Below are 18521 nucleotides of genomic sequence, written 5' to 3' on the forward strand. Positions count from 1 at the left end.
CGGTCTTAGGTGAAGATACACCAATGGCTCTTCTTCCAAGAGACAGCGTTACAAAAACGGTAAATTTCACAAAAAAAGTTACTCTCGACATTAAGGTTGACTGTAGCGATTCCTTGACCTTGATCTACTACTGAGAGGCAGCACAATTTAGTGGCTCGCTGACGGCTCGAAAACATCGAAAGGTATTGGTGCTAGTATTGTAGGACCGCACACTAAAATTTTTTTCGGAGATTTTTTCAAGCAGAGGCTTTTGCTAAAAGTCAGTGAGCGGTACGCTATTCGTGGAGAAGTTAATAGGAAACTGAACAGCCTATCAGTTGCAGTACATCTGATTAGGGTGCCACGGTACAAAGGCGTAGCTGGCAACGAGCTGGCCGACTGACAGGAACCCTGAATTGCGGTGGGTTCCCACACCATGAAAGAGTTGCTACGCATGGAGGAGAAAGTGGGCACTAGTCACATCTGTAGTGCGATTCAAGAAACACCTGTTCTACATGGGAATGGGAGAAGAGTGAATGGGATTCACAGAGCATGTGAAGCGGTGGTTAGAGTCAGACGGATACAAATACATAGATGTTTGGTAATTCGGAGTTCAAAGTGAATGATCAGGTGTGTAGGTGAAGAATGCACTGATCAGTCTGGCATCGCAAGCCAACTTGAGCTCGTCGTCTGCAATGGATGGTGGATTAACTGCAAGTATGCTATTCACTGAGAGGGAGTCAGTGAAGGTTAACACCGGCCAGTCGATTGCGTGCCAGAAGTTAGTGGTTTCCGTCAATTCCGTTGCCTGGTATCAATATCATACAATCATCTGCGTATGAGGCGATGAATATTTTCTTTGGTGAATGTGGTTTCGAGATGTTGAAGTTGAACAGTCCCCGGTATTGAGGAGGACACATTTTAAATCTTTTTCGAAGAGAATTTTGTTCTCGAAATAGTACGGGTCATTGGCGCACAGATAGTACATGGTTTACCTCCGTGGCTAACCGTCTTGGCACTTTTCCTCCCATTACTATCAAACCACTTCTGCAGGGCTTAGTAATAACTACCATTCTTAACAAAAATCAAACCGGCATTTGTGGCATTCTGGTATCCCTTGGACACGGTCAGCTATGTCTTTATTTTCAATGAGATATTCGTCCATAAGAGAATCTTTGATGAACTTTAGGTGTGAATATCGTCAAGATTTCAGTCAGTTTATTTATAACCAGTCAAGTCCTATTTTTAGTTTCTACACTACTAGCTCGTCAAAACTACTTCTCCGCCTCTGGTAGAGTCTATTAAGTTCGAAGAAGCCACCCTTGCGACTGACCATCGGAAAGAATAACGAACTATTCTGTTCTATTAACAACAATTATCTTTTTAGTTTTTTTAACTCCATGTGACTTTTTGAAATGTTAAGTCCCTGGGCAATCAGACAGTACAGTTACCTGATTAAATTGACAAACCTTCACTCTTCAAAGTTTTCAAAACGGAACATAATTAAGAGTTCTGAGATCTTTGTATTTAAATTACTGACATTACATGTTTGCTTACATACCCATTGAGCCAGAAATGGACGTCATCGCTGAACAAAATTATGCTCAAAAATGTCGGATTTTCTTGGAATTTTTCAAGAGCTCATAGAGCGAAGTGATGTCGCTTGGGACGGTGGCTTCAATTTTTGCACAAGCTGTATTATGTACGCTTCAAATTTAAGATATCGACATAAAATGCGCCAAGTCGTTCCATACATCAGTCTGAGTTTCTGCGAACGACGCCGAATCGACTCTCCACTGTCTTCGTGCACACTCTCAGCTACGGCTGCTATATTCTCTGCACTGCGTCTCAAGATGGGTGATGGTGTTGCGAATAGTACGCTCAGAGACCTATTATGTTGACCACAAGTTTAGAGAAGCGCGCGAAACACATTCTTTGCAGAGTGTGAATTTTCGTAATTAAGTCTTTCCATGCCAAACAAAACTGAACAAAAATAACCTCTACTTGGATCACCCGTTATAACAATACAGTTATAAATTCAATACATTTAACACACATAAACATACAAATGTATGTACTTCCATATAAACAATAATTTTTTCAACACTTGATGATGTATCGTGATTTGTGAAGTGATAGAAAGAGTTTCACGAATATAAAATATATAAAATTGAAGCTAAGAGAAATAAATGAATGATTAATATCATCAAATACCATATGTACCTGAAGAAAGCATCTAATGTTGAACAAAAAAATAAATTAGCTCCGAAAACTTGACGTCTGTTTTTGTAAAAAGATTTTATTGCTTGCTTTTAAATGCAGTTTTCAGAGATCCTCTGAATTAAAACGTTGTTAAAACTGCCGAATCCTCAGTAGGGCCAATAGTCTGCAATTGACCAGATGTTCACCGTAAACAAATTTCAGATAACCGAGAAAATCCAATTGGCAACTAGTATATTGTTGTCGTCCGAACCGAGAAGTTTTTAGGGTTGTGTAAATGACAATCAACTTTAATCGCTCCTGTACAAAGATATAAGAAAGTTGTAATCAATTTAATTTTCTTTAAAACTACGGAAATAATATTTTCAAATGCCAAGTGTAGCTAGGTCCTTCTCCGCCTGGTCTTTCCAGCGGAGAGAAGGTCTTTCTCTTCCTCTGCTTCCCCCGGCGGATACTACTTCAAGCTGGAGTGTTCTCTTCCATTCGAACGACATGACTTAGGCAGCATAGTCGCCGTCTCTTAATAACTGTGTCAATGGCATCGTACATCTCGTACAACTCATCGAGCCATCGAATGCGATATTCGTCGTGGCCAATTCGTAACGCCGACTCATCACATGTTTGTGTTAATGCTGGTTCCAATATAGACCAAATCATGTACGACTTCGAAGTTATGGCTGTCAACAGTGACGTTCCCCAGCGGGAATTTGCTCGCGGTAAAGTATGCCTGTCGTAAGAGGCGACTAAAATCCATATGCAATATGTCTTTCTTTCTGGGCTTGCCTTGAAATATCAGTATAGTCTATGTCAGAAAAAGTGCTACAATACTCATCTTGAAATGATATTATAGACTTTAAATGAAATTCCTAATAAAAAGACGTTTGAAGTTCTAGCGACAAATGTCACCAGTCATTGAGATGTGGGCGCTCAACTGGTAGTAGCAAAAGCTAGAAGGTCTTAACATAGACTTTACTGGTACCACGTGGAGCAGTTAGTCCTTGGAGTATACTCCAATCTGCTCTTTGCGTTTGGCCCTTTGTGGGTATTCGTGGTGGCTGTGGTTTAAACCTAAAGTCAGATAGGGTTGAAAAATTCAATCCAGTATGGAGTCGCAACGCGGCCGGGTGCCGGACCCAAAGTACGGCAGAGGTTTTAGATAGGCCTCATACCCGACACAAGGTGGAAAAGGTGTCCCTATCCACCTACATAGAACAATTGGAACCAAAAAATAAGTGCAAAATGCATTTATACTATGAGGCGCTGATCAAGCATTGTTTTGATCACATATGTGCTTCAAAGAAAGTACCGTGAGGTAAGGCCGTCGTCGGTAGGTACTCACGTAAAGCACAATGATTGTTGTCAACAGTGACGCGGGGGCCAAGTCGCGGGTACAATTCGCTTCGCTTTTTTGTCCAACCAGGAAAAAGCAAAACTAATGGCGCGATTGTTATGGTTACAATCTTACAAAATTTAAAAAAGCAGCCAATCTCTCGATAGACAAATTCCAGCTAATTGGGGCTTTTTACACTGGAAATTCCAGGCGCAAGCAGGACCTATCCAATATGGTTGTAACCTCTTATGCAAACTGTCGGTTCTATGACATGGAGCCAAAAACTCCCTAGTACTTTGCCTCGATAGCTCACAGCAGGATACAGCAATTTTTAATCAGTCTGTTTGCTCTATGTGATTTGTTGCGACAGGGAGGGCACAATAGACCTTAAGTGATGGTGCAAGCCGTTTCTATCTATATATCGATCCAAGTAACAAGTAAACCTGAAGAGTCTTTTGTGAGAAACTGTATCGCCAAATAGATGAAACACAAAAACTAACTTGATTGATATCGTTCAGTTTATATGACAGCTAAATGCTATAGTGGTCTTATATCGGCGGTTCGAACAAATGAGCAAAATCCTGAGGAGAAAATGACTAGTTCGCGTATATAGAGACAAACTTTGCTATGTCCACTCAGTTCGTCATGCTAATCATTTATATCTATATATAATTTATAGGGTCTCCGACGTTGCCTTCTAGGTGTTACAAACCAACGCTGTTCAAGATATAAACAGCTCAATCAAAGATTTAGCTAAAGCTTTCAAAAAAATATTTTAAATTATTTAAATTTAACGATTAAAACGCCGACTATATGCGACCTGTATATACATATAACCGCAACAGTTTCCAAATTGGCAGCTAACTTGCAGTGGAGCCACAAAGAGAGTAACGAGTACGAAATGTCATTTGCCGCAAACGCTGAGAGAACATGGAGCAAAAATCACAAACATAGAGGGAATTTGAAAATTGTACCCCCCTTTCCACTACCCGCACACTGTTTCAAGCGATTTGCAGTTGATAAGCGAGAACTGCGCAATGCTTTACAAATAACAACAACAGCAAATACAAATTGTTGGCGCTCACAGCGTGGACTCCATGCCCACAGCATAAGCCACCACAAACAACAGCAGCAGTGACGCTCACTTACAGCTTGGAGCAACAACAAAAATACATACATTTAATAAGAGCACACGAAAGTGTAGTGGAAAATCCGAAAATGTTCGACGTGCGCACAGTAACGAGTGCTTTGTGTGGCAACTGGACGAGTTTAACGGCAAATGAAAACGAAAAATTGACAGTTGTGCCTGAAAAGCGAAACGTGAAACACGTCTGCTCAACGAAACGGAAATAATCGCAGTGAAATAATAAAATTTGTTGAGAAATTATGAATTTTTACTGTTACATATTAACCGTTGTGTGTGCGAAAACTTTGTAAATTGAAAACGAAAATAATTGTTGATGTTTAAAGAAAGCTGTCTTGAGTTGAAGTGACGTACGTGCCAACAACTAAAGTGTAAGTGCGCTGTGTTGTTGCCAAAAATATGTTTGGCTTGTAAATAGTTACATACATATGTGCGTATACATACTTATGTATATACACGTATGTAAGTCAAAGTGGGTGTGCAAGTGTCATTATCCTTACAACAATAACTGCAGTTGAAAAGGCGAGAAGCAACAAAAAACGCAAGTGCTTGTGTACGCACTTATAAGCCCATACATAAGTGTCATTAAAAGTTGAAAAAAATAACATAAAATACGAACAACAATTTTATAAAAACTACGCAGCTGCAATATTTTGCTACTTTTCTCTTTTTGTAACATGCGTTGTTGGGTTTAAAGTGCGAAATTCTACTTGTGGCATACTAATGTATGTGCATACATACATATATAGCAGGCATAAATTAAAGCTTGTGCGTACACAATACATATACTATGTACATATGTATGTACATACTTAAGTGTCATATTTCCTCTCTAAATATGCGATTTAAGTTTTTTTAATTCTCAAATTAAAAATATTCTTGTTTTCAATTGAAAAATAAAATATAATCGGGTCGGCTTTAGTATACCGTCCCAAAAAAAAAAAAAAAATTCAATATTTTTTCTTTACGAAAATAATTTTATTTCACTTAAAGTTTGTTTGTTGAATTTTTCAAAACAAAAATTATTTTATTTTCAATTATTAAAATATTTTGTTAAAATTTTTAAAACAAAAATAATTTTATTTTATTTATGTTTTTTAATTTTTTTGTTAAAATTGCAGACACTGTACATACATATGTATGCATGTGACATATGTACATATGTAAATATATACTGTATGTACATACATACATACTTAAGTGCCATATTTCCGCTCAATAAATAAGCAATCCAAGTGTTCTTAAGCTTAAAACAAAAATGTTTATACTTTCTTTTTTTAAATTCTTTTGAAACAAAAATATTTTTTTATTTGAAATCTTTTTGTAACAATTTTGTAAACTAAAATAAATTTAAAGTAGTTCTTAAATTTTTTTTGTCAAAGTTTGTTAGAAAAAACTTTTTTATTTTCATTTCTACATTTTTTTGTGAAAATATGTATATGACATCGAAAATATTAATTTTTAAATTTTATATGTATGTATGTATGTATATATGTATGTAGATACATATGTTTGTATATTTCGAATAAAAAATCTTAATTTCTAAATTTTTTGTTAAAATTTATTAAAACAAAAACAAAAGTATTTTTCATACAAATTTTTAAAATAAACTTATTAGTATCTTGTTTTATTTTATTTTTTTTTAAACGCAATAATTTTATTTATTTTAAAATTTTTTCTTTTCTTTTAACATTTTTTGTTAAAATTTGTAAAAACGAAAAGAAATATTTTTAAAACAAATTTTTAAAACAAAATTATTGTTATCTTATTTTATTTTATATTTAAACACCTTTTTTCATTAATTTTTATTTTCGTTTTGTTTTTTGTTAAATTTGTTTAAAACAAAAATATTTTTATTAACAGTTTTATACATATTTAAAAGTATTTAAAGTGATTTTTTTTTATTAAAATTTTATTGAAATATCCTTTATTTCTTTTTAATATTTTAAAACACAAATATTTCTAAAATAAATTTTAAAATAATTTGTATAACATATTTTTTATCTTTAATTTTAATTTTTTGGTTAAAATTTTTTATAAGCAAAATATTTTGATATTCATTTCCCAACTTTTTAAAACAAAATTAGTTATATTAAATATTTTATTCTTTTAGATACATTTTTTATTTTCATTCATATTTTTAATGAAAATATTAATATTGAAATTTTATTGTTACTTACAATGTACATATGTATGTATGTATATTTTGAATAAAAAGTATTTTTATTTTCTTTTGAAAACTTTTTGTCAAAATTTGTTAAAAAAATTAAATGTGTTTTTAATACAATTTTTTAAAACAAACTTACTTTAATCTTATTTTATTTCTAAACACAAATTTTTATTTATTTTTGTTACTTGTTTAAAACAAAAATATTTTTTTTATAATTTTTAGATATACTTTTAATAAGAGTATTTAAAAAACTTGCTTTTAATTTAAATTTTTTTGAAATATTTTTTTATTTTTAAAATTTCTCATAATTTTTTGGTTATTTAAATTTTTCCGAAATATTTTTTTATTTTTCAATTTTGTAATAATTTGTTGGTTATTTAAATTTTACTGAAATAGTTTAATATTTTTTATTTTTATTAAAACATTTAGATTGGTTTAAAATTTCTTGTATTTTCAGTTTTAATGTGTGTTTTTTGTTAATTTTTTTTTAAATAAAATTAAGTTTATTTTAATTTTTCAAACTTTTTGCTAAACTTTTTTAGCACGAAAATACTTTTATTTTTATTTATTATTTTATTAAAAATTTTTCTTTGTAAACAAATATTTTTTTATGTTCATAGTTCATTAATTATTATTTTTTTTTTGAAAACGAAAATATTTTTAATGCTTTAAATTTTCAGAAAGAAAAATATATAATATCATTCTTCTTCTTATATAATATCATTACCAAATGTTTGTAGTAATCTTGATAAAATAAAAGTACGTTTGTTTAAACTTTGAAATATTTTTTGTACTGCGCTCAGTTTACTACCTTGGATATCACGTTTTCATGTTTTTCTTACTTTTTTCTTAAATTTGCGCGTCTTCAAAATCGCCGGTCTCGTTTAATTTTTGCTGTTTGTTAAGTCAGTTGTGGGCATAGATTTATCAACAGCAGATACTACTACTCAATATACGTCAGCAAGCGTAAATAAAAAATAAAAATAAATAAAAACACTCAAATAATAAAAAACAACAAAAAATACTATAACAACAAAGTCAACAAAAGCATCTGTGGCAAAAGTCAACAGCAATCAGTGCGTTCAGTGGGGTCAATGACGAGAGCGTCTCATTGATTTTGTGAACTGACAAAGTATGTAAGTACATTAAATTTTTAATAAATTTATTACATAATAGCATGTAAATATTTCTATATATTGTAACGGTATTGTATATACTAAAAAATAGTTAATCAGTGTTTCTTCTTTGAAATTCTTTTTACTGAAATAACAAAATTGTAAGTTTTTCGGTCACGTTTCCATCCCATTCACGTTTTTTAATGTGCCGAGTTTCGCAAAAGCTTGTGTCAATGTCATAATTAAATTATCTCGTAATACTTGTAGTAGACTATATTTCTAACATTTAGAAGTATATTTTTCATTTTGAGTTCAAGTTTTAATATTCAGTTGATACCTCAAGCTTCGATGAATCAATCATTTCCAATCAATGGACTCGAATCCGGCACCCAGCAATGCAGTCTATCTATACCAAATCATTCTAGTTAAATCTTTATGAAATACAAACACATCCTATTTATTACTTATGACATCCAGTAATGTTGGCGTTTTTATTCAAACAAAATAAATAAATGGACAGACAGATAGGTAGCACATATTTTTGAAGTGATAGATAATGTACAATCAAAAGAAGAAGATTCATTACTTTAAATTAAATTGAAGGAGCTTTGGTTAAAGCAAAACTCTGACACTCCATTAAATTTAATTTAAAAATATACATGCAATATATATATAATATACATTAAATATATAAGTAATAAGTCAAAAAATTTAATTTTATGAGTTTTCGGCTCTCAATATTTATTCAGCTTAAGAACTAATAGCTGAATAAAGTGCAGAAAGCCAATGTTGGAATTCCCTATCGAGATTTTCAGATCTTTTGGCATTCAGCCTTAAAAACTAGTAGCTGAATATAGCGCAGAAAGCAAAAGTTTGAAATTTATATTAAGCTTTTTGAATTTTTTGACATTCAGCTTAAAAATTAGTAGCTGAATACAGTGCAGAAAGCCAAAGTTGGAATTTCGTAGCAATATTATCAGATCTTTTATAAATTGTTGCTGAATAAAGTGCTGAAAGTGAAAGTTTGAACTTTATATTAAGTCTTTTGGATTTTTCGACATTCAGCACATATTAAGCTTAAAAATTAGTAGCTGAATACAGTACAGAAAGCCAAAGTTGGAATTTCGTAGCAATATTATCAGATCTTTTATAAATTGTTGCTGAATAAAGTGCTGAAAGTGAAAGTTGTACTTTATTTAAAGTTCTTTAAATTTTTTTGACATTCAACACATATTCAGCCTAAAAACTAATAGCTGAATAAAGTGCAGAAAGCTTAAGTTTAAATTTACTATGAAGATTATCGGAACTTTTGATACTCAGCAAATATTCAGCTTGAAAAATTGTAGCTGAGTAAAGTGGTGAAACTGAAAGTTTGAACTTGGTATTAAGATTTTCAGATGTTTTGGCATTAAGCACTTATTCAGCTTAAAAAATTTTAGTTGAATAAAGTACTGAAAGTGAAAGTTTGAAATTAATATTAAGATTTTCAGATGTTTTGACTTTCAGCACTTATTCAGCTCAAAAAAACTGTACTCAGACAGTACTGGAAGCCAAAGTTGGATGTTTTGGCATTAAGAACTTATTCAGCTTAAAAAATAGTAGCTGAATAAAGTGCTTAAACTGAAAGTTTGAATTTCATATCAAGATTTTCAGTTGTTTTGGCATTAAGCACTTATTCAGCTTAAAAACTAGTAGCTGAATAAAGTACTGGAAGCCAATGTTGAAATTCCGCATCAAAATTGGCAGATTTTTTGTTATTCAGCTTAAAAATAATAGCTGAATAAAGGGCTGGTAGTAGTTGTAGTTGCACTTACTCTGATTTGAGGCTTAGAGCTTATGAAATATATGAATGTACAACATAATTATTCGGGAAGTTTTCAAAATCAGCTTGTAAAAGGATGTAGTTCCGCTGACTTTTGACAAAGGAAGATAATGTGCTTTTGCAGGTTTCTAAAGTAGATACATTCCATTTGATATTTCATCGATAGTTTCAATACATATTTCAAAACAATTTTAAGTACATAGATGCTTTCCTACATTATATTTTTCTAAGAGAATAGCGCCACCTATGGTTCTAGAGAATCAAACTAATAAGCCGACATATGAGATTTTTAAAAACGAAATTGATGCTTTCGAAATCCGAAAAGTTTATAGATTCATTTCGAATCCAACCATCGAATCGAAATTTATTGCATTTGTTTATATAGAACATTGACAATATTTTTGGAACACTCTAATAATATTTTTGGTTTCTCATGACAGCTGTAGAAAAACAAAAAAAAAATGATTATTTTCTTCGTATATATGTACATACATCTATGTATATATGTAATATATACACATATATATATATTGTTTGCGAAATGATCAGGGGGTTATCAATTAATTTAACCTCCTACTGCGAATATTATTATCAATTTCATATACTACATGTTTGAATGTAATTAAGTCTGTGCAACAGCAAGAAAATAATATTATTTAGTAGTTATATTAAATATGAAGCTTTATGTTTTGTATGGAAGCAAAAATTCTTGACATTTGTTTACATAATTAATAAAAAAAACTTTACACTGTTTATTAATATTTGGTTTTATGATGTTTTTGCGAATATCAAATGACTAAAAACTTATCAAAAGTTCTTTATACAAGATAACTGTATTTATTTACTTGAAGTTTTCCATAAAAAAATATATTTTTTATTTACTGTTTATATGCAATAGGGTGTGTTCTCTTGGCAAATACCTAAGTATGCATATACTAGGTAGGAGCGCAGTCTTTAAACCTTGCTATCTCGTGCCATCGTTGTGTTCAAGCAATTTGGTCGGGTTTGTGATGGAGCTGGGCACTCACAGACTGAGTGTAGAAATGTTTCCTTACTCCCTACTGCATATTGATTCATATTGATGTATGCCATTTTTAACATATGTTCTCAAAACAATCAATGCTTTTTATGGCGTCCTTAGATCTGTGCATACTTTTGCAGGACCTATTTATAAAGTTGTTAGTTCTTGTTTTGTCCAATATTGGCTATATCTATTTCGTTATCTTGCATTTGGTTGCATATTTCCAACTACTCTGAGTTATTGTGTTCTGTGACCAAGAACCCAAATTATGGACAAGTGTACTACCAGTTAGCTTAAAGGTTTTCCACATTTGTAGATAACGCTGGCATTAATTTTTGACCGCGACAAGTCTAGCAATACCACCTGACATATAGCCATCTGTGTATAAGGTAGCATTTGGTAGTTATTTATTAAATCTCCCCATGCTTTTTCTAGCTAGTATTTCCGCTTGAATCAGCAAAAAAATAGGAGAACCCGAAATGGGTGGGTACGAAGAGCATGACAAGCCGGCCGACAGGTGTAATACTCGAAAATTCTAAGAAAAGATGCGGCTACTAACGGCAGTTTTCATGATCGGAGCATACTTTTTGTAGAATCCCTATGGGTGATGTTGTGACTGTTGCACAGAGAATACTGAAATTATGGAGGGAACACTTCTCCAGCTCTCTGAATGGTATTAAAAGCATAACAGCTGGAGATGGTGATCCCGATTTCTCAATCGTTGACGATGGCGAAGACGTTCTGCCGAGCTATTCAAATACGGTAGCGAAGAACTGATAAGAAGCATGCATCAGCTACTTTGTCGAATATGGTCGGACGAAAACAAGCCCGACGATTGGAATTTAAGAGTGCTTTCCCTAATCCACAAAAAATTAAAATCCCACATTCTGCGCCAACTACCGTGGGATAAGCCTCCTCAACGTCGCATATAAGGTTCTATCGAGCGTACTGTATGAAAGATTGAAGCCCACCGTCAACAAACTGATTGGACCATATCAGTGTGGCTTTAAGGCCTAGAAAATAGCAACCGACCAGATATCAACCATTCACCAAATCTTAGAGAAGACTTGTAAAAAAAGATCGACACACAATACCTCTTTGTCGATTTCAAAAGAGCTGCAATTATGTCGCTATGAATTCGATATCCCCGCAAAATTAATACGGTTGTGTGAACTGACGTTGAGCAATGCTAAAAGCTCTGACAGGAACGGCAAGGGCCTCTCCAGCAACCATCATTAACACCAACAAAAACGTCAGACTCGAAATCCAACGCAGAATAACTCTTGTCGACAGGTGTTACTACGTACTATATAATATGGCCCTTTACTCATTGGAAACGGCGAATACATCAGTCGATGGAACAATGAGCTGTACGAGATATAGATATATATAGACATTAACATAGTTCTGCGAATTAAGAGATAGCGGCTCCGCCGGCTTGGTCGAGTCGTATGCATGAATGAAAACACTGTAGATCTGATATATGAAATAAAATTAAATGTATATTTTTTCTTATTTCTTTGAAATAATTTAAAGAACTTTTAAAGGAAAAATAAAATAGAAACCCTCTTGTTCTTTTTCGCTCATTTATAGTCACTTGGAAGAGTCAATGTAATACTTGTTTAAGAACCATTTGTTAGGAAAAAGGAACTAGAAACTGTTTAGCCTTTTTTCGTCCTCCCAGTCGACACTTATAATAAGTGAATTTGAGTTATTTAAAAAGATGCTTCATTGTTGTAAAAAGTAACTAGCAGCGGTCTAATTCAGCTTTCGCCAATTTGTGAAGAGTTTTAAGAAGACAACATTCAAACAAATTTACCCGACCATCTAAATATCCAATATAATTTAATTACCGAACTTTGTACTGAAATACATACAATCGTTGGGAAGCAAGCAAAATATGATACTATAAACTGGTTCATTTACATTGCCACACATTTTAACACAAGCAGACAACAGCTTTAAATGCTAATGTCCGGCATAATATTCTTCCCCAACATTTGAATGTGTATTTTAAGCGCAAGTGACACACCTTAAATCAATAACCCCCTGCATGGAGCAAGCCAAAGCCGGTTTCACACGAAGCCAATGAGTGCATAATTATGCGTTTACGCGTGCTGTTGGGTACAGTTATTGTACACGTGTCAATGCTGGCAGCGCATCCGACCCGCCGTTACCGTGCGATTTATCGATTTTAATTTCAACAAAGAATTTTTCAAACACTTTTATTTGTTTAAGTTGATAATTATGGCTCTCGCAGGAATATGGGCGTGTAGGGAAAGTTATTAAACATTGCATCTCAATACATGACTTGTATGCAAAGCCGGATGTACGTATACTCGTATATTATATGTTAGAGGTGTAGTTGGCTTAAAGTGGATCAACATTTTCAGTACTTACTACATATGTACATATATTCATATCATAAAAAATTTGAGGAAGTTCAGTTCACCTTGCATTAAATATCGCTCAATGACATGGTACAAACTGGAGCCAACGTATTCAGAGTTGCTGAAACTATCCTTCAGATATTGTCATTTAACATTAATAAATAGGAGGGTGGAGCCATGTGTAGAAGTTCACGCATGTGAGGAAAGTTCTCTGATCGCCATTCACTTGGGAGTGGCCAGAAACGATTCTTTTACACATGGCTCAAGCAGCTCACTACTTCCGGTCTTTGACTAAGTATCCGCTGGGTACCCTAAGAACATCTGTTCGAAGGCGAGCTAATGTGAGAAGGCGAAACATCCCCTACATAGGGTTGTGCGCTGGGTTTGGGACCCGCCACGTAAAAATCAGTACCAATGAACAAGAAAAAACAGCCTCGGATGAGAGACCCCCCTTTTGATGACGACCATGGCAAACGAAATAAGGACTACGATTTATGGTCCTTTGCGCATTGGCCACGGCGAATATCGCATTCGATGGAACGATGAGATGACGACATTGACATAGTTCAGCGAATTAAAAGACAGCGGCTACACTGGCTAGGTCATGTTGTCCGGATGGATGAAAATACTCGAACACTGAAAGTATTCGACGCAATACCCGCCGGGGGAAGCAGAGGAAGAGGAAGACCTCTACTCCGTTGGAAGGACCAAGTGGAGAAGGACCTGGCTTCGCTTGGAATATCCAATTGGTGCCACGTAGCGAAAAGAAGAAACGACTGGCGCGCTGTTGCTAACTCGGCTATAATCGCGTAAGCGGTGTCTACGCCAATTAAGAAGAAGAAGAAGAAATAGGTGATTGGTAGCGATACGAAAACAATCAATTTGGTGACGAGAAAATGACTGGTTTTTATAGGGACTTAAACCCATTGTAATTACATCAATAGTTTTTAGAGATATCTCGAGTGTACAACTATTGAAAACATGATACATATAATGCAATTTTTGAACCCTTCTACTTCGACCTTTCAACTCTTAGATCAGTGCCAACGTTTTGGCATCATGTTTGTCTAGATGAGTGATTAGATAATACTATCTAAAGTGGTAGAATGATGTGGTATCCGTGGTATGTGTACACAGTTGGAGTCTTAGTTAATTAGATTTTCTCACCATGAAGAACTTCCATGTGTAGTTATGGAACCTTTAGCTTCAGCTTAATGGTAGTATTATCCGAGCATTTCATGTCTATTTTCAAGTGACAGCGGATTGCAGTGTGATTAGCTCCGAAGCACAATAGGTACCGACGAGTATGACAGAGTAAAATATAAATATCGCAACTCAGTTTTCTATACCCTTAACAGATGAGAGAGAAAACCTCTTAGACGTAAAACACAGAGAGCATCTTACTGTCTCAGCGGAAAGTTGCTATCGGACTCAGAAAATCTGGGTTTCTAAAAGAACACGTGCCTGAACCCTTGGAAATCCTTACTCACTTTAACTTCATACCGGATCACTTGGATTATGGACTCGACGAACCGAACTCTGGCGGCTCCTTTTTTGCCTATATACCGGCGAGGGAGTTGTGGGTGGGAAGAAGCTGTTGTATGAGAGGGGCAGTGAGTTTCTTTACGGATGGGTGAAAACTTGAGGTGAAGGTTGTTGGAGAGGTTTTCTTTCAGGATCACTCTATCAACTCCAGCTTTAGACTTCTTGACTATTGCAGTGTCTTCCAGGCCGAGGTTGCAGTCATTAATGTAGCAGTAAATTTATACCTTCGAAGTCCAGCCTCCTTCAGAGAAGTGACTATTCACTGAGAGAGTAAAGCGACTATACTAGCCTTGAGCTCATGAACAGTGCGCTCAGGTCTGGTCAAGAAGTGCCTAATCGCTATCAATAGCATCAAGTATCTTTTTGATAAGACTGGTTTTAGTGCCAGCCCGCAGCGGAATTGCAGATCAGCTAGCAAGAAAAGGTACCATAGATTCACTATCGGTAAAATGGGAGCGGGTCGGTGTTCCTGTATCCTTTTGTGTTCTACTACTAGATAGCTGGGTTTCGCAAAAGCTGGTCCAGCGCTGGGCCATCAACGGTACATGCGCTGTCGCAAAAGCTTTTGGCCGAAAATCGATCGCAAGGCATTTAGTGATCTCTTTGCACTCAGTTAGGCTAGCCTATCCCTAGTTGTGGGTCCTTTAACAGGTCATTGCCCTATTAGCACCTACGCCGTAAGGCTGGGAATCCTACCAGACGCCCTCTGCAGTAGCTATATGGAAGAAGGTGAGGTGGAAACAACTCAACACTTCCTTCTTGACTGTTCCCCTGCTGGTGATGGAGATTAAACGCTTGTGCAAATTTGTATTGGCTACTGAGCGTTTTGCTAATTTATAAGTTCAGACACAGGAGTTCTTCCTTTCTATGGCTCCACAAAGGACTACATAGAACAGTTTACGTCCTTTGACCAGCCATCTAACCTAACCTAAGCTACCCTAATAGCGCAAAGCTGCCATACAAACTGACTGATCAAAAACGAATTTTTGTATGAAAAACTTTTATATTTCACAAATTATCTTCACGACATTTTGCATAGATTATTTACCAAAGCAGTGCTACAGTCTTCGTACTAAGTATTCCGATCGGGAAACTATAGCGTATAGCTGCTAATAAAATCTATTCAAAATTTATCAAACTCAAGTGCTTGTATTGAAAGTTTTTTCATTTGACAAATGTCTTCAACTAATTTGGCATGAACTATTGTCCATGGCAACGCTACGCTCTCCGTGGAAATGGTTTAGATCGGACCACTATGGCATACCGCCGCTATTTCTACTGACAGATGCAGTTCAAGAAAATTATATTTGTATACCCTTTAGGCTATAAAAAATGCACTGTCTATTGTAAACAAATCCATTCAAGTTCAATCGAAACTCTACGTTAGTTATGAACGTGTGTCTCAAGTGATCAATTTTACAGACTCTTGTAATCCGATCTGCCCTAATTAATTTAAAAAGAACCACAAATACATTATTGTCAGGGTAGTTAGTGCTGTAGTAGACATTTCATTGTGTTGCGTGGCATTAATAGAAAATAAAAAACCTGGTGTATGAAGAACATATTAGTATATTTGTCTGCAAGTAAATATATACATAGATTTATATATAATATATAGCGTACACATACGTACATACATTGCGGTTTGTCTGATTCTGCAGAGTGTGGCTTAGTTGGTTAATGCTGACATTTAGTGTCAGCTGTAAAGTCTTGAAGTGACACTTTCTAAGGTGTGCGCTTGGGTCATTTAATTACGTTAGTGTAGGGGTGTTATTATAGTCAATTAATTATATTTAATTTGTATTCTTATAATTTTCGAAATATGTCATTAGTTAATTTTAGTTAATTTATTCATACGCCCTGGTGGACTTCTAAACTCTTAATATTACATTTGCTTTCCTGCCATATATTATAATACCAAGCCACCGATATCAGCGTTGATTGTAACGCAAATTTCTTACAGAACAAGACAAAAACGTTAACCGAAGCTATAATTACCTTCACAAAAACAAAATATTCCATACAGACCTTTGATTTTGAACGATCAGTTTGTATGGGAGCTATATGCTACAGTGGTCTACTCTAATCACTTTCTTAGCATATTATATCGCTGCTTTAGACAAACCGTGCTGAGATATCTCGTCAAATAAAAAAGTTTCCCATACAAGGATTTGATTTTGATTGGTCGGTTTGTATGGCAGCTATACGCCTTAGTGGTTCGATAACGACAAATGCGCAGGTTCTTGAGGAGAAAATAAATTGTGCAACATTTCAGATCAATACTCTAAAAACTGAGGGACTAAGCTCGAGTTTATACAGACGTAGAAAGAGTCATGAGTTAATCAAGCCAGTCACGATGATCATTTTATTTAGAAAAAAAGACTTGTTCAAAAAGCTGATCATTTATATATATAGTCTATGTTTTATAGAATCTCCGATGCTTCCTTCTGGGTATTGCAAACTGCGTGGCAAGCTTAGTGGACCCTGCTCAGGGTATACCTGGTTTCTGGTTTATGCGAGTACTTATATATTTTCTGTTTTTAAGGTGAGGTTGCAACGTGATTGGTGATTTTAATTTTGGTGACTGATTTCGTTTAACATATAATTTTTTTCACCCTTCTGAACTATTTGGTAATTTTCCTGTAGAAGTCAACTTTGTTTACTCTATATAATAGATGACAAAGAATCTAACTCGTTTCAAGGACGTATCTTACGTAGAGTCTGGAATAAATGTATATAAAACACTTACAAATTCTATTGATTACCTTAAGATCTTAATTCATCTTTAGGTAGTACCTCGTTTACATTTTTACTGCTATACTTGGCTTGTTCTGCAGCGTAAGCTTATAATAAATCCTCAACCTCTATTTTAATATTATCCGAGAAATTATCGACTTTATATTTTTAAAATTGAAGAATAGAATCGATATTTCTGTGACAATCAGAGCTTATGAATTCTGTGTGTAAACACCAAGGGGTAAATGAGGTATATTAGTAAAGAACTCGCTAACAAACAGGGTTGCACTGCGGTAAGTGTTCAGAGGAAAAGCTCGTTATATCTCTATTTCCACTTTTGTTTTGTGATTTCGAAATTGATTGGTTTTTAGGTTAGAAAATGTGGTTATTTACTTATTTGTTAATACATATATTAATCTATCGCCGATATGTAGAGGGTTTTTGAAAAAAGTTATCTTAACTTAGAAAAAGTAAATTAGTATTTTTTGCAACTATTATTATACAGTTCAAAATATTAGTTTTCCAGTAATATATTGTTGTTATAAGTGCTTTAAAGCTTCTGGTTATTGTCAAGTTTTAGACCGAAAGTTGTCTAACTCAGGATTTAGACACAGATAAGTCCAATGGATGAAAGAACCCACTTATTGCGGGCATCTATTGTCTATTAAAGGCGCTTGCTTGTGGTAGAGCTTTTTGTAAACTTTTTTTAATAGAGCTTTTTGCAAGCTTTTTTATTACAATTCTCTGTAAAGCTTGTTAACTGAGTTTTTGACAATTTTGTAAATTAATATAATAAAACTCTTATTCATAAGAGAAACGTATTATATAATCCAACATTTCCTTATGTAGTTTTGTGTAATTTAGGATTTAAATCCAGTTGAAAATTATCTAAAGAAAACGCTCAGTCATTGTGCATGTCTAATTACCAGCAATTATATGTATGTAGGGTCGCTTTAAAAACAAAAAAGTTGAATGACAGTCCCATATACTTGTATAAGTAGGCTTACTGTATTAATACGGGTATTTATATCTGTTCATACAAAAATAAA

At 34.3% G+C, this 18521-nt stretch overlaps 1 protein-coding gene across 5 annotated transcripts in view; it reads left to right on the forward strand.

Moving 5' to 3' along the window:
• The first annotated feature begins 4814 nt into the window (after nt 1-4814).
• The window catches only part of LOC120774131 (CCAAT/enhancer-binding protein), a 106232-nt gene continuing 92525 nt past the window's right edge, over nt 4815-18521 (forward strand). The window contains exons 1-2 of one of the 5 annotated variants that reach the window (XM_040103508.1): nt 4815-5044; nt 7750-7979. The gene's annotated coding sequence lies outside the window, so the exon portion shown is untranslated. Of the gene's footprint in view, nt 5045-7646; nt 7980-18521 lie in introns of those variants that run through there. The other 4 variants (XM_040103507.1, XM_040103512.1, XM_040103513.1 and 1 more) reach the window with 4 other exon arrangements.

This window comes from Bactrocera tryoni, chromosome 4 (genome assembly GCF_016617805.1).
Source record: "Bactrocera tryoni isolate S06 chromosome 4, CSIRO_BtryS06_freeze2, whole genome shotgun sequence".
Lineage (NCBI taxonomy): Eukaryota > Metazoa > Arthropoda > Insecta > Diptera > Tephritidae > Bactrocera > Bactrocera tryoni.